General features: G+C 47.2%; 1 long non-coding RNA gene across 1 annotated transcript; it reads right to left on the bottom strand.

Annotated features, from left to right (window-relative positions):
- Positions 1 to 1082: 1082 nt before the first annotated feature.
- Positions 1083 to 11455, bottom strand: LOC144160826 (uncharacterized). Its single transcript, XR_013320398.1, has 3 exons — positions 11360 to 11455; positions 10522 to 10641; positions 1083 to 1626 (listed from the first exon to the last, which is right to left on the bottom strand). It is a non-coding gene; the product is annotated as an uncharacterized LOC144160826 (long non-coding RNA).
- Between the last annotated feature and the right edge of the window lie 882 nt (positions 11456 to 12337).

Here is a 12337-nt window from a genome sequence, read left to right on the forward strand (position 1 = left end):
GTATAGATGAACAGCAACGTGGGAGCTAGAGGACTGCTTGCTGGCGACACTACTACCACCCAGTAGTCTGTACTCCAGAGTACACAGTAGGAGGAAACAAACTGGAAGTGGGACTGCGAATTGCCATGATGTTACAAATGAAAAAAGTGCTGCATGGCTGTCACAAGTCAAGGTCAATCACCCTTAAGGGGAGGTGCCAAAACCCCTTAGAGAGGGGATGAAGACTTAGAGAGAGGATGAAGACATGACATTTGAATCTGGTGGCTAAAAATGAACCATTCATGTAGCACCCCACCGCAAAAGGGGATTGATCTTCACTCATTTCCTGAAATAAAGTTTAAAAGCAATTCATCCAGGGCAGTTGCCACCAGCACCCTAGAGTAGTATGGTGGAAACACACCACAATCTTTGCTTTTAGGGTCTTTTACCGGGCTGTCTACCAAAAAACTCAAATTCTTTTTTTCTAAGGGGGCACCCTGGTCTTAAACAAAAAAAAAACAACATGGTTTTTACAGTTAGGATGATAAAAATTGGGTGATGCATGTGGTTTTTCATTGAAATTGTAGATATAAAGTTTGTTTCTGTGTAAAACAACTATATTCAACTTTATTTGGCTTTTATGTTTGATTTTTTGACAGCCTTTGTAAAAAAACTGCTTGAGGGATGCAGCTGAACAAGGTACCGGTGAACTGTGCACAAATCAAGGACTGACTGCCATAAGACTAACATTATCATTATATATGGTCTGTAGCAGAAATGACAGCTGTTTGAATTTTGGGCCTGGATGGCAACACCAGTTTTCCTGGTTCCCATTTTCTAGGCCCAAACTTCACATGGCTGTAACTTCTGCTACAGACCAGATAGAATGATAATGCTAGTATTATTGCACTCCTTGACTTGTGCACAGTTAACTGGTACTTTATTCAGCAGCGCCCCTCCAGCATTTTTTTTATAAAGGTTGTCGTAAAATCAAACATAAAAATCCAAAAAAATGTGAATAGAGTCGTATTACACAGAAACAAATTTCGTATCTACAGTTTCAATGAAAAACCACATGCATCCCCTGATTCTTATCATCATAACTGTAAAAATAAAGTTTTTGATCAAAAACTGATGTTCCTTTCTAACTCGAAGCTTTCTGGCCAGCTCCAGCCTCGAAGGTCAGCTGTGCCTGATCAAAAGGACTGTCAACGCGGCTTGAGCTCAAGGCATCCTGGAATGAGGACACCTCTCTGAAGCATTTTGCGCATTTAATTAAAGTTTATTCTCTCTCTCTCTCTTGCGACTTGAGCCAAAGTCCAAAATCTAAACTGCTTCGACCGTATCAGAAGGGTGCAGTCTGACAGACAATGGTTTCATAATGCAAGGGACACTGGTTCCATTATGACCATGGAAAGCGTTTTTTCTTGAGGTGCTTGATGTGCTTTTGCTTATCCTTATCGCTTTGTGAAACTCACTGTGTAAAGTTAGCTTTCCTGCAGTGCATTATGTAGCCACATTGAATGTAATCAGTGAGGTCCTGAAAGCTTCACTTTAACAACAGGAGTTACGTGCTTGTCAAGACCCTCGTCTCACAGCAAACTTCTCTTCACCAGCAGGCACAGGCTAGAGCCCAGTCAGCAGGTGCTGCAAAGACATGATGAGAGTATTTAAGCACGAACCTCAAGATGGAAAGGAGGTGGAGCAAAGAGCAAGAAAAATGCATCAAGAGGAGACTGCAAGCTCTGGGATGAGCAAGCTAGGTGTGGTGCTGTCAGGACACTGATGTCATAACCCAAGCCTGGGAACAAGCGGAGCAATAGCGCAGTTGTTCCAGCCTCCTCTGGAACAGCGATTCAGCTTCTCATGACTACCATCTTAGCGACCATGACTGCTCTAAAAAATTTGACACAATAGCAGAGAACCTTTCAGAAATACTGGACTGCAACCCAATAGATGGTATTCACTGAAAATTTCAGAGGGAGATTTCTTCACCCGACAACACTGGAAACCACCACGTCTGTGCCTGCGCATTGTGCCCACACCTCGCAGAAAAAAGAAAACCTCGGTGCATATCGTCTGCACCACTTCAACCTGATTGTCGGCCTTAGTATTAAGAGAAGACCTATTAATTGCACTCAAATTACGTGGTGGTGCTCTCCTTGCCCTCAAGAACTTTGCATCACTGTAGAGTGAAACTGCGGCTATGAACGAAAGCGACACGGCATGCCAGAGGCAACGCTGCAGTCGCCTGCGACTACCGATGTTGACACAAGTGCCATTTAATGAACAGTTGAAAACAAAAACCAAATATTGCTTTCGAAGAAATGCTTTATGCACACGCCGGTTTATATTTATATTCTATATTTATATTAAATGAAGCCAGTGCACGTGACGCCATCTCCCGAGTTGTGCCATGCTTGCACCGCTCACCCCCTTGCTGGTAGCCATGTGCTCGTACCGTGGTCAACCTCAAGTCTTCACCCCTTTCCTTTGAAATCCTTTGTGTACACGCAGAACTCACCACATGCTATCGAAAAAGAAGAAATAAAAACGTGCATCACTAGAAAGCATAGCTGCTACCCCAGCAACAAGTGGAGGGGGCACCCTTTTGTTTGTTTTGCCCGAGACGACTGCCTAGAATGGCGGATTACCAGCCCGCGCATGTGCAGATTGGTAATAGAAAAAGGTCCATTACTGCAATCTCATGGAGTCCGACGTATCACAGACGCTGCGGCACATACATGGCGGCGCACACACAGGGTCGCCCACTTGTGGGCCACACCAGTGAATTCAACCTATGAAGTGCTATACCCACCACCGATATAGCATTATCTAGGTGCAGTCAGAAACACTTTTTTATATGTTTACACGTACTTTCAAGCGTTCGGAGGGTCAACATGGCTGCTTGTCACTGCTTCTGACCGATCATCCATGGGTCGATGCCACCAATCTGGCTGCCACAAATCACGGTAATAACGCGGAAGTCTTCAATTGTGGGCCGGACTGACACACACGATTCGCGCCAGGGCTGTCAAGCTGGTGTGGCAACTTTCTGATCGCGGCGTTAACACGCCACAGTGGTTCGAACACTTTCCCAGTATGAAGGTAAGCTATTTCTGTCGTCGTTGGTTTGTCGCATAATGCATGCTTTATTGATGTTTAAGTTCAAGACCTGGCAAGCTTCTCTAGCTCGCCCAGAATTTCTCGATACGCAACTCTGAGCTGACGTGTGAGCACGTCTGTTTGTCGTGTGGTTCCTTGTTAATGAGCCAGACCATGCAACTGAACGGTGCGAATGCAGATTTGATGCTTTCAGCACGTTTCACTTTTTTCTTCGATCAACAAGAGAGAAACTGTCAGTAATGCTCGTAGAAAGACGGGGCGAGTCAGAAATGCTGCTTGGACACTTCCTAGTACCATATAAATAGTGTACTTAATCTTCCCGAGAGCCAAAGCATCATTTTAGTTTGTAGTGAAACAGACCAGAAAACACCCCTGCCCTTTTTCTTGTCCGTTCTCTTTGAAGCACTCCTTTGTTTATGTATTGAAAACCAATTTGTGCAGCGGCACACTTCATTAGTTATTTGTGTATATGGCTAATTTTTCACATTTTAACATTTATATGTTCTCATTGTAGTATGATACTAATCTTGATCAGTGCATTTTTGAAGCAGAGGTGTTTTCTTCAGGTGGCAGTTCCTTTTCTCTACAAAAAAGCGCTTGCTGTAAACAGCATCAAACAACAAAAAAGGAAATCTGTTTTATGTAAGGAGGAAAAAGGTTTCACGTCAATTTATAAGGCTGAGACAAAGATTATGGCACTCACTACACGTTTTGCGGTTCCCGTAGGGCTAACAAGCGATTTGCAAAAAACTGGACAACACTTCCCATGGTACGGAAACCGAAGATGTACTCCTGCAATTAAAACACGGAATTATCGCTGCCCCTTCAAAGGTAGATAATTGAACCATTTTGGCACTTGATCTTTAGAAAGCTTTGATCGCGTATCACACCAGGCTATTTTGTGTAACGTTGCCACTTTCACTCCGGGTCGTTGCACATACAACTATATCCGTAACTTCCTTTCGGACCACACGGCTGTTATTCAGCTCGGTGACCTACAATCCGACACTATCCATTTCCCAACCATTGGCACGCCTCAAGGCGCAGTATTATCCCCACTCCTATTTAAAGGGGCCCTGAAAGGCATTTTGAGCACACTAAATGAACTAGCGCAACCGTTAGATTGGGTCGTCAACGTCCTCTGTGCCAAGTATTACTCTTTTACGCGCAGCGGAAAGCTCACACTATTGTTGCAAAGTTTGTCGTTTTTTTCTCACCCTTTCCTTCGTGTTTTTGGACGCCGCCATCTTCACATGTGTACATCATCGATTCCCAGATGTTCGTCATGAGCTAGACACCCTGCTATTGGGCGGCTTTTTCACGCACTTCCGGCAAAGAGATGAGTCGTCTGCTCAGCGTCGGCTCACCGGCTGATCTGCCAGCGGAGTGCCGGAGTGCTTGGGCATTTTACGACAAACGAAACAAGTGTAAAACAAACGCTTAACCGTTTGTATTGAATGCAACACGGCCATAACACGACATTGATAATCTGTTACCTGAGTACGTTCCATAAAGAAAGCGTTGAAGCCCCGTGGCACTTCTTTCGTGCAATCGCAGAGAACGCCCTGAGCCGAATTCCCGGGTTTGACGCATACATTTTATTCAACTTCAAAACAATCCAGAGATGCGTTTCTAACGAACACAACGTCACAACATGCGTTGAAAGTCTGAACCACGATTGACAGTGGATGGGTTGCCTCCTGCCCGTCGTAAATTCGGTACTCACCTCGCGCGCGCTTTGCGGGGACGAACAGCAAGTCGCTTAACTCTAGCGCACAAGCCGATGGCTTTTAGCCACGCACACTGCACATACCCCAAGCGAGGTTGAGTCGTACGTCGCTCGAGAAAGATAATCCAGACCATGGGAAGCACTATCCACCCGCAGAAGCACAGCGGCGCATTTCATCGCGAAACAAAGGCGTCCACAACACACACACCATCGCCTCCTGTAATGCAAACGCATCTCGCACTTCCCAATGGGAATGAATGATACGCCTGCAGTGCCCACATGTCGCGAGGTGGGGCCCCGAGCTGAACCGGGATCACGGAACCGTAACTGACTTGTAAGCGGTTTGTTGCCAAGGCAACCGATGTTTGAGATTGTCAAAGAAATGGCGCTCGCTCCAGCGCTAGAAAGCTCAGAGCCGCGGCGTAGAATGTTTTGCCAACGTTGCCGCTCTCCACCACGCGTCGCCCCAAGCTGAACTGGTCACATGATTGAAGCGTTTTGTGCACGGGTTCTGTATCGGCTTAATACGACTTTTTCACATGCCGCCGGCAGGAATTACCACCGCCACAAAATAAGACCCGGCACCAGCGGGGCCACATCTGATACGGCGCTTTTTGGATAAACAGTGCGCTGTGCATCAAGGGAACGAGCGCACTAAAGTCCCTCGATAAACGCCGATCGAGGGACTTTAGAGCGCACGACCCTCCCCGTGCGGCTGCGAGTTCGCCGACGATAAAAAGTCATGTGCCGCCAGCAACGTACACCGCGAAAGGGCAAGGCGAGGCCGCCGCATACATGCGGCCAGATTTTTCGTTCGCTTTTCCAGCCTTGAGCGGCGGAGTGCGGGCACGGCCGCTGGATGAAAGGCGGTGCGCTCTCATCAAGCGGCCGTGGTGCGGGATTCATGGTGTCAACAAAGCTTGCCCGTAGCAGACGACAGTCTGAGCAGCGCAATAGCGGAAGTACGTCACCGCTGCGGAGCGCAGCATCATGGGAGGCAAGGCTCGCGCGCCGTCAACACCGGAGAGTAAGTCGAAAGGAGGAGGAAACGCGAAGCGACGATAATGCGCGGTTTTTGATTTACGATTTCTCAGCTAATACTCATCGCTTTAACAAAATTCTTGCGGGAGGAGATTGCAAATACATTGCTTTATTTGGGTAGATGTACATCCATGCATCGGCGGAAGGTATTTCAGGACCCCTTTAACATTGCCCTAATCCACCTTCCCAGTAAGCTCGCCGCGATCCCTCGCTTACTCCACAGCATATACGCCGATAATATTACGCTGTGGACCACCAGAGGCAGCGACTTTCAAATCGAGGAGGTTCTCTAACAGGGAGCTGACTTAGTTATTGCCGCCGCGCAAGTTGGGCTTGGATGCTCACCTGAAAAATCTGAGCTTTTAATCCTCCCTGCCAAATCAACCGGCAACCCAGCCCAGACACCCACCATTGAGATCCGGATTGATGGTAGAGATGTTCCCCAAGTGGTAGTCCTGAAAATACTTGGGCTCTGCATACAGCGCAATTGTGCAAACATTAAGTACCTAGCACAGCTGACTTCTCAGGTGAATCAGACGATCGCCCTCATCCGCAGGATTGCTGCCCGCTACAAGGGGTTCAAAGAAACGGAGCGTATCCGGCTGATACAGGCATTTGGGCTCAGCCTTCTCACTTACTCTCTCCCGTATCTCTTGCCCTCGCGTACCGAACTCTCTAAAGTCAACTGCCTCATTCGAAAGACCTAAAAAACGGCGCTACAAATCCCTCAGAGCACTACCACTGCCAGACTCGAGAAACTCGGCATTTACAATACTGCGGAGGAACTCATTGAAGCCCACCTTATCGGTCAGCTAAATAGGCTCTCATCCACCCCCACCGGTCACACTCTCCTTGTTACTCTTACCCTTAAAGCCCCTATCCTCTGCAATGACAGGCTCCCGGTACCAGCCGACATTCATGGCTCCCTCACTATTTACCCTTTACCGGGCAATATCACCCTGTTTTCAACAAGCAGCGTAGGGAACAACGAGCACAAGCACTTACAGAGAAATACCCCGTCCACCCCACTACAGTTTACGTGGACGCAGCTTGCTATCGATGGCAGGATGCATACGCTGTCGCAGTAGTAATCAACTATCCCAACACTCCTCCTCTTAAATCCCAAACAGACCGCACCAACTGACCCGCTTAGGCGGAAGAGGCGGCAATAGGTGACCGGTAAAAAGCGCAAATGCTCATGGGTGCATTGTCTGCTCCCGCGGAGTTCTGTTACTTCCGGTTCGAGAGCTCTCCTGGCCTCCCATACGCCGACGGCTTTCACGCGCGCTTGTGCTTGTTGTTTATCTGTTTCCACTGAAAAAAAAAACCGCTCATGCTTCGCACATTCAAGGTGTAACAACAATGAATTCTACTAGGGGCTTCTCTGAAAGGTTAGCACTCTGTGATAAATAAACAACACGCACACACGCACGTGAAAGCCGCCGGCGTACGGGAGACCAGGCGAGATCTCGAACCGGAAGTGGCTGGAGCAGACAACGTACCCATGAGCCTTTGCGCTTTTTATCGGTCACCTATTGCGCTAGCCCTTACACATAGGCCGCCCCCTATCACTATCGTCTCGGATTCGAAAACGGCCATTCGAAATTACGCCAGAGGCATGATCTCGCCCCTGGCGCTCGGAATTCTCCTCAAAAATCCTCCTACCATACAAATAAAGCTGATCTGGACTCCGGCCCACATGGGTGTGGGGGGAAATGAGGCAGCACATAGGGCCGCTCGAGAGCTCACCGTCCGAGCAGGCCCTAGCCTCGAACCCTTTCACGGAGCCCTATCAGCTCGGGACAGTCTCTTGACCTTCCAAGACATTACGGCACATTACCGCCTCTCACGCCGCCAGCTCCCCCCCGCACACCCGGATTTATCCAACAGGGAAGAATGGCTATGGCGACTGGTGCAAACCCATACCCTCCCATGTCACTACCACCTGCACCGTATTTATCCTTCCGTCTACCCCTCCACCAACTGCACGGCCTGTGGAGCAGTGGAAACACTGGACCATCTTCTTTGGAACTGTCCCCACAACCCCTATCCTCTCTTAGCAGACGGTGGGCACTGGGCTGAGGCACTGGGCAGCTCCGACCTGTCTACCCAACGGGTGGTCACTGCGAGGGCTGCTGCGGACACCGGTACGCCGGTCACCACGTCCCCTAAGGGGCCTTTAAAGGCTCAATAAAATGTTTGTCCTCCTCCTCCCATGGTGCGGTCACATGCGGTTCTGCACAGATGGCATCTGGCCCCATTTTGTCTGACTGGCAATGAAAACTGCCTGCTTCAAAATAACAAAGACATTTTTAAGCCACATTTATATTCGGGCAAAAAGTGTTGTGCAGCCATTGCATGTAATGTTGCCTAGTATGAAAAATTGTGAAAGCTGGTTTCGAGAATTGCATTGTGCCATAGGACAAAACAAAATTAACTATAAATGAAAAACAACACAACAAAAGTCCTTAGTTTTGCCATGCATATTTTTGTGCTCCTTTTCTATCATGTTTACAACCAACACAGCCATACTGTTAATTACATTGCACCTTTGGTCTCATAGGTCACCCAGAAAGGAAATCAACTGAAGTCTAGGAAGTAGTGTAAGGAAAATTCACTTTATATTGTAAAACAACAACAGTATTAATGTATTCTTTAAAGCGTAAGAAACAACAGCCTCGCCTGGACGTTTTTCAAATGTAAAATAGTTTCTTCTTGTCTTCTTTTTATTTTATGGTGAAGGAATGGGTCTGCTTTTTTTCCTGCAGCTTGTTAAGTTGGCCATTTTTTATGTGATCAGGTATTTAAGCATTCAGGAGTAGACGTGTCCTGATCAGGTATATCTTGAGTCCAACTGAGTAAAGCGTATTCTGATTTTTATCATGCTAAGGGTCATATTCCGAATGCTCCCTATGAGCACAAACGAGTTGCAGTGAATGAATGAAGATAGCACGGAATTCTTTTATCAACACGTAAATGCCTAAGACTAGTTCACATACTTGAACAAATCACAAGCACACCATAAACTTAATGCGGTTGCCCAGCAGTTGGGCAACACGCCACTATTTAAACTAAATGCATATGTTACTCGATAGTTTCCCTCCAGCTTAGAGACTGCCTTTTCCATGTATTTTCTAGCTCATAAATATACCATAGAATGCTTGGCTGCAGCACCTCTCATAAATTACAAAATGACAAGAATAAGATGGGCATTGCTTCCACAGATGATCCCTTTGTATCATTCCTGACATGAAATAGCCAAGTGAATCTTTTGACCTTGGTAACAAATTGTTTCAAAGCACAGTGCAAACCGTGATGAACAAACAGCATTGCGTCAGGTGCATAGCCTGCGACACTGTCCAGCTGAAAAAAATATCTAATGTCTTTCTGCTTCATTTTCCCGTGTCTACATATGCAAAGTGCCTTTATTAACAATAAAAGCAGGGCAGTAGGAGGGGTGTAAAACGTTTAAAGAGCGCACTGCAAAATAATGTGACACGGTTTTTTTAAACATTATGTATGAGCTGCCTCACGTAAGAGGCATTTCTTACAACATTCTTAGCCCTGTATGGCTTTCTCACACAGCTTAGATGTCGTGCGAAAAAGGCAACTTAGTCTAACAGCTCAAGGCGAGGTAGGTGCACCTTCTCCCGTTTGCACTCAAGAGTTTACATGAAAAGGCATTAAGTAATTGCATCATAATCGAGTAAACTGAGGTCACTTCACACTATGAGGCACAGGGCAGTGTGGTAGAACTCTCACTCAAGGATCTTTAGCGTAAACCAAGACATCGTGTACAGAAGGTTAATTTTTTTGGCTTTATAAATTCAATGCAGCCCTGGCAGCCAAGAATCGAACCCAAGACATTGTACATCCCTGCAGCCACAGGAAACAATGTGAGATCTGAGCAATCTGGCACCTGAGAAATCTCATTAAGACGAATAAAGCTACCGTGCGATATTACTTAGTGTTTACAAAAACCAAGGATAGACAGCATAGGGGCACTAGATACATCCTTGCTTACACAAAACTCAAGAGTAAAATTAAAATATATATATATATGACGCGGGCATCCCAGGCACGGTATATCTATGGTGTTGACTAACACCATGTACTGTGCCCTGGCCGACCACATAATTTATGTTCCTGCCTCCACTGGAAGCTGGAAAGCACTGTAAACGGCCCTGTGGTCAGCCATAACCCATTACACGCCCAAGACTACAGTGCAAACTGTTGTGACGGAAACCACGTACGGTGCTGTTTGCACGAAGGTCACGCCAGCCCACCTCATAGATTGTGCTATATCGGTAGTGCATATAACAATTTCTGGTGGGGCTTCATTAGGTGGTACATATAGCATCATCCATAAATTTTCAACAGTAAAAAAATGAAGGTAGTAATTAAGCAGTGCATGAGCTATCCCTACCTCTTCATTGTTTCACTAGTTACTGAAAGACTTGTATTTGAAAATGTCAGGCTGGAATGGATGCATAGACCAGGTTGGTTTTTTGACATTGGCATAAATAACTAAACTTGATTTTTAGTACACACGCTGCTGTCTTCATGGCTATCAACTACCCTGTTACTGTAAACCCTCGCTTGAAATGTACACGGAGTGAGAACGCACTGGTGGATCTAAAGTATACCATCAAATAGAAGCCAGGAAAAGTCGGGAACCCGTTTGGTTGTGACAAGTGGCCTGCACTAGAATGGCAGGATGAGTGCTGCAGGCAGGCTAGGGGCACCGTGACTGCAGTCAGGAGATGCTGCAAGAGAAATAAATGGAACATGAGGAATGAAGCACCGTTGAGGCAGCAGTAAGTAAACAATCTAGGATAACTAAAAAAAGGGCAAACGAAAGCGAAGACCACACAAGCAGTGCTCTTGCCCGCCCTGCGTTATCCAGGTCGTTCCCGCTGAATTTCCATCGGTTATTGAACGCCGATTGGCCCCACTATTAAAGATGAAAACACATAACGACGTAAGCATCCCTTGGCAGGCACTCCGGGCAGCAAAAGTGCTGGATGCAGCAACGAGTGCAACAGGCTAAAGTAGCGTGTTACAACGCCCTCACGAACAACACGCACACACGAAAACCTTGCCAACAGGGACCTGTCACGCTCCTAACTTCACCAACAGATCGTACTGCAAGTTCATTTTTGTTACAATATTAAGATCGGTTAGCACAAGGCACGTTGTCTGGAAAAAGCGTCGAGGAAAACAAGTGATGTTAATGACGCCACATTAAAGAGACAAGGAAACGTCATGGGCGAGACGGGTTTGCAATGCGAGCGAGTTCCCGCGCCGTGCTACAAACCGTCAACAGCTCGCGATCGCCGACAGACGCGAACAGAGAATGCAAGACGGTGAGAACGCGCCGTTAAGAATTTCGTAAACGACGCTAATATAACTGCCGCGAGCAGAAAGCAAGCTTCGCAGTAGGAGATATGCGAACTGATTGCAAACCCGCCAAAAAACACTCACCTGGTCGGCCGATGGTGGACAGTTGAACGCCCACAGATAACTGCAAAGCTGTAGTGCCAGAAGACGCTGGAGCTGTTGAACGACGACTGACAGGGCTACAACCATCGCCAGTTTATGAATTCTTGCGTTGTGAACGCGACTACTTGAATCGCTACGGCACGTACGCCGTGTAGGCAGCACTCGGAAAAATGTAAACATACCGCGCGGGAACGCTGCGAGCAAACGTGACGTCACATCCGCCTAGCAATGCTCCTCACCCGCCCAAAAGGTCGGTTAATTCCTCTCCTGAAGGGCAGGTGTTTCTCTCTCAATGTTTAGTTGCTTTCAACCGACCTTTGCAACGCACGGGGCACCTTGAGTATTCATGGTGACGGTGTTGGTGACACCACGGACCCCGAGCCCCAAACATGAACTGTAACCTATCGTGGTGATGTGTTTAAAGGTGAAGGGTAGAAGCCTCAAACGGTGGCCGTCGGAGCCCAGGTCAAGCTCCGGCGGATGGGCTCCCTGTCTGTCTACCAGGCAGGGAGCTCCGGGACCTCTCAGGCTATGAGGGTAAGGTTTGAGAAGAAAGTACCCCCGTCCCCTGCTTCTATTACATGCCATATGGTAAATCGTAAACCCCCCCCCAAACATGATCGGACCTTGAAAAGGGTCTGCACCGAAGAATCTTTTCCACCTCTTCCTGCCATCAACTCACCGAAACCTGACATCTACCCACGTTTTTCGATAGTTGAATCGGTTGACAAATCCAAGCCTCTTTCCTCACAATCTGTATTCCTTGTATCGAAGTTTCTTGAATCTATCCTTGGCAACACATACAATGCTAAAAACTAAGAACTGGTGAGGTCCTAGTTGAGGTTAACTCACAGAAGCAAGCCACAACTCTCTTGAGCCAAACCCGCATGGCAGACCTGGATATCAGAGTCACACCCCACCGCAGCCTCAACAGCTCCCAGGGTGTGATATCTGAGCCAG

The sequence above is a fragment of the Haemaphysalis longicornis genome, unplaced genomic scaffold (genome assembly GCF_048455015.1).
Source record: "Haemaphysalis longicornis isolate Haplotype H1 unplaced genomic scaffold, Haemaphysalis longicornis Haplotype H1 scaffold_11, whole genome shotgun sequence".
NCBI classification, from domain to species: domain Eukaryota; kingdom Metazoa; phylum Arthropoda; class Arachnida; order Ixodida; family Ixodidae; genus Haemaphysalis; species Haemaphysalis longicornis.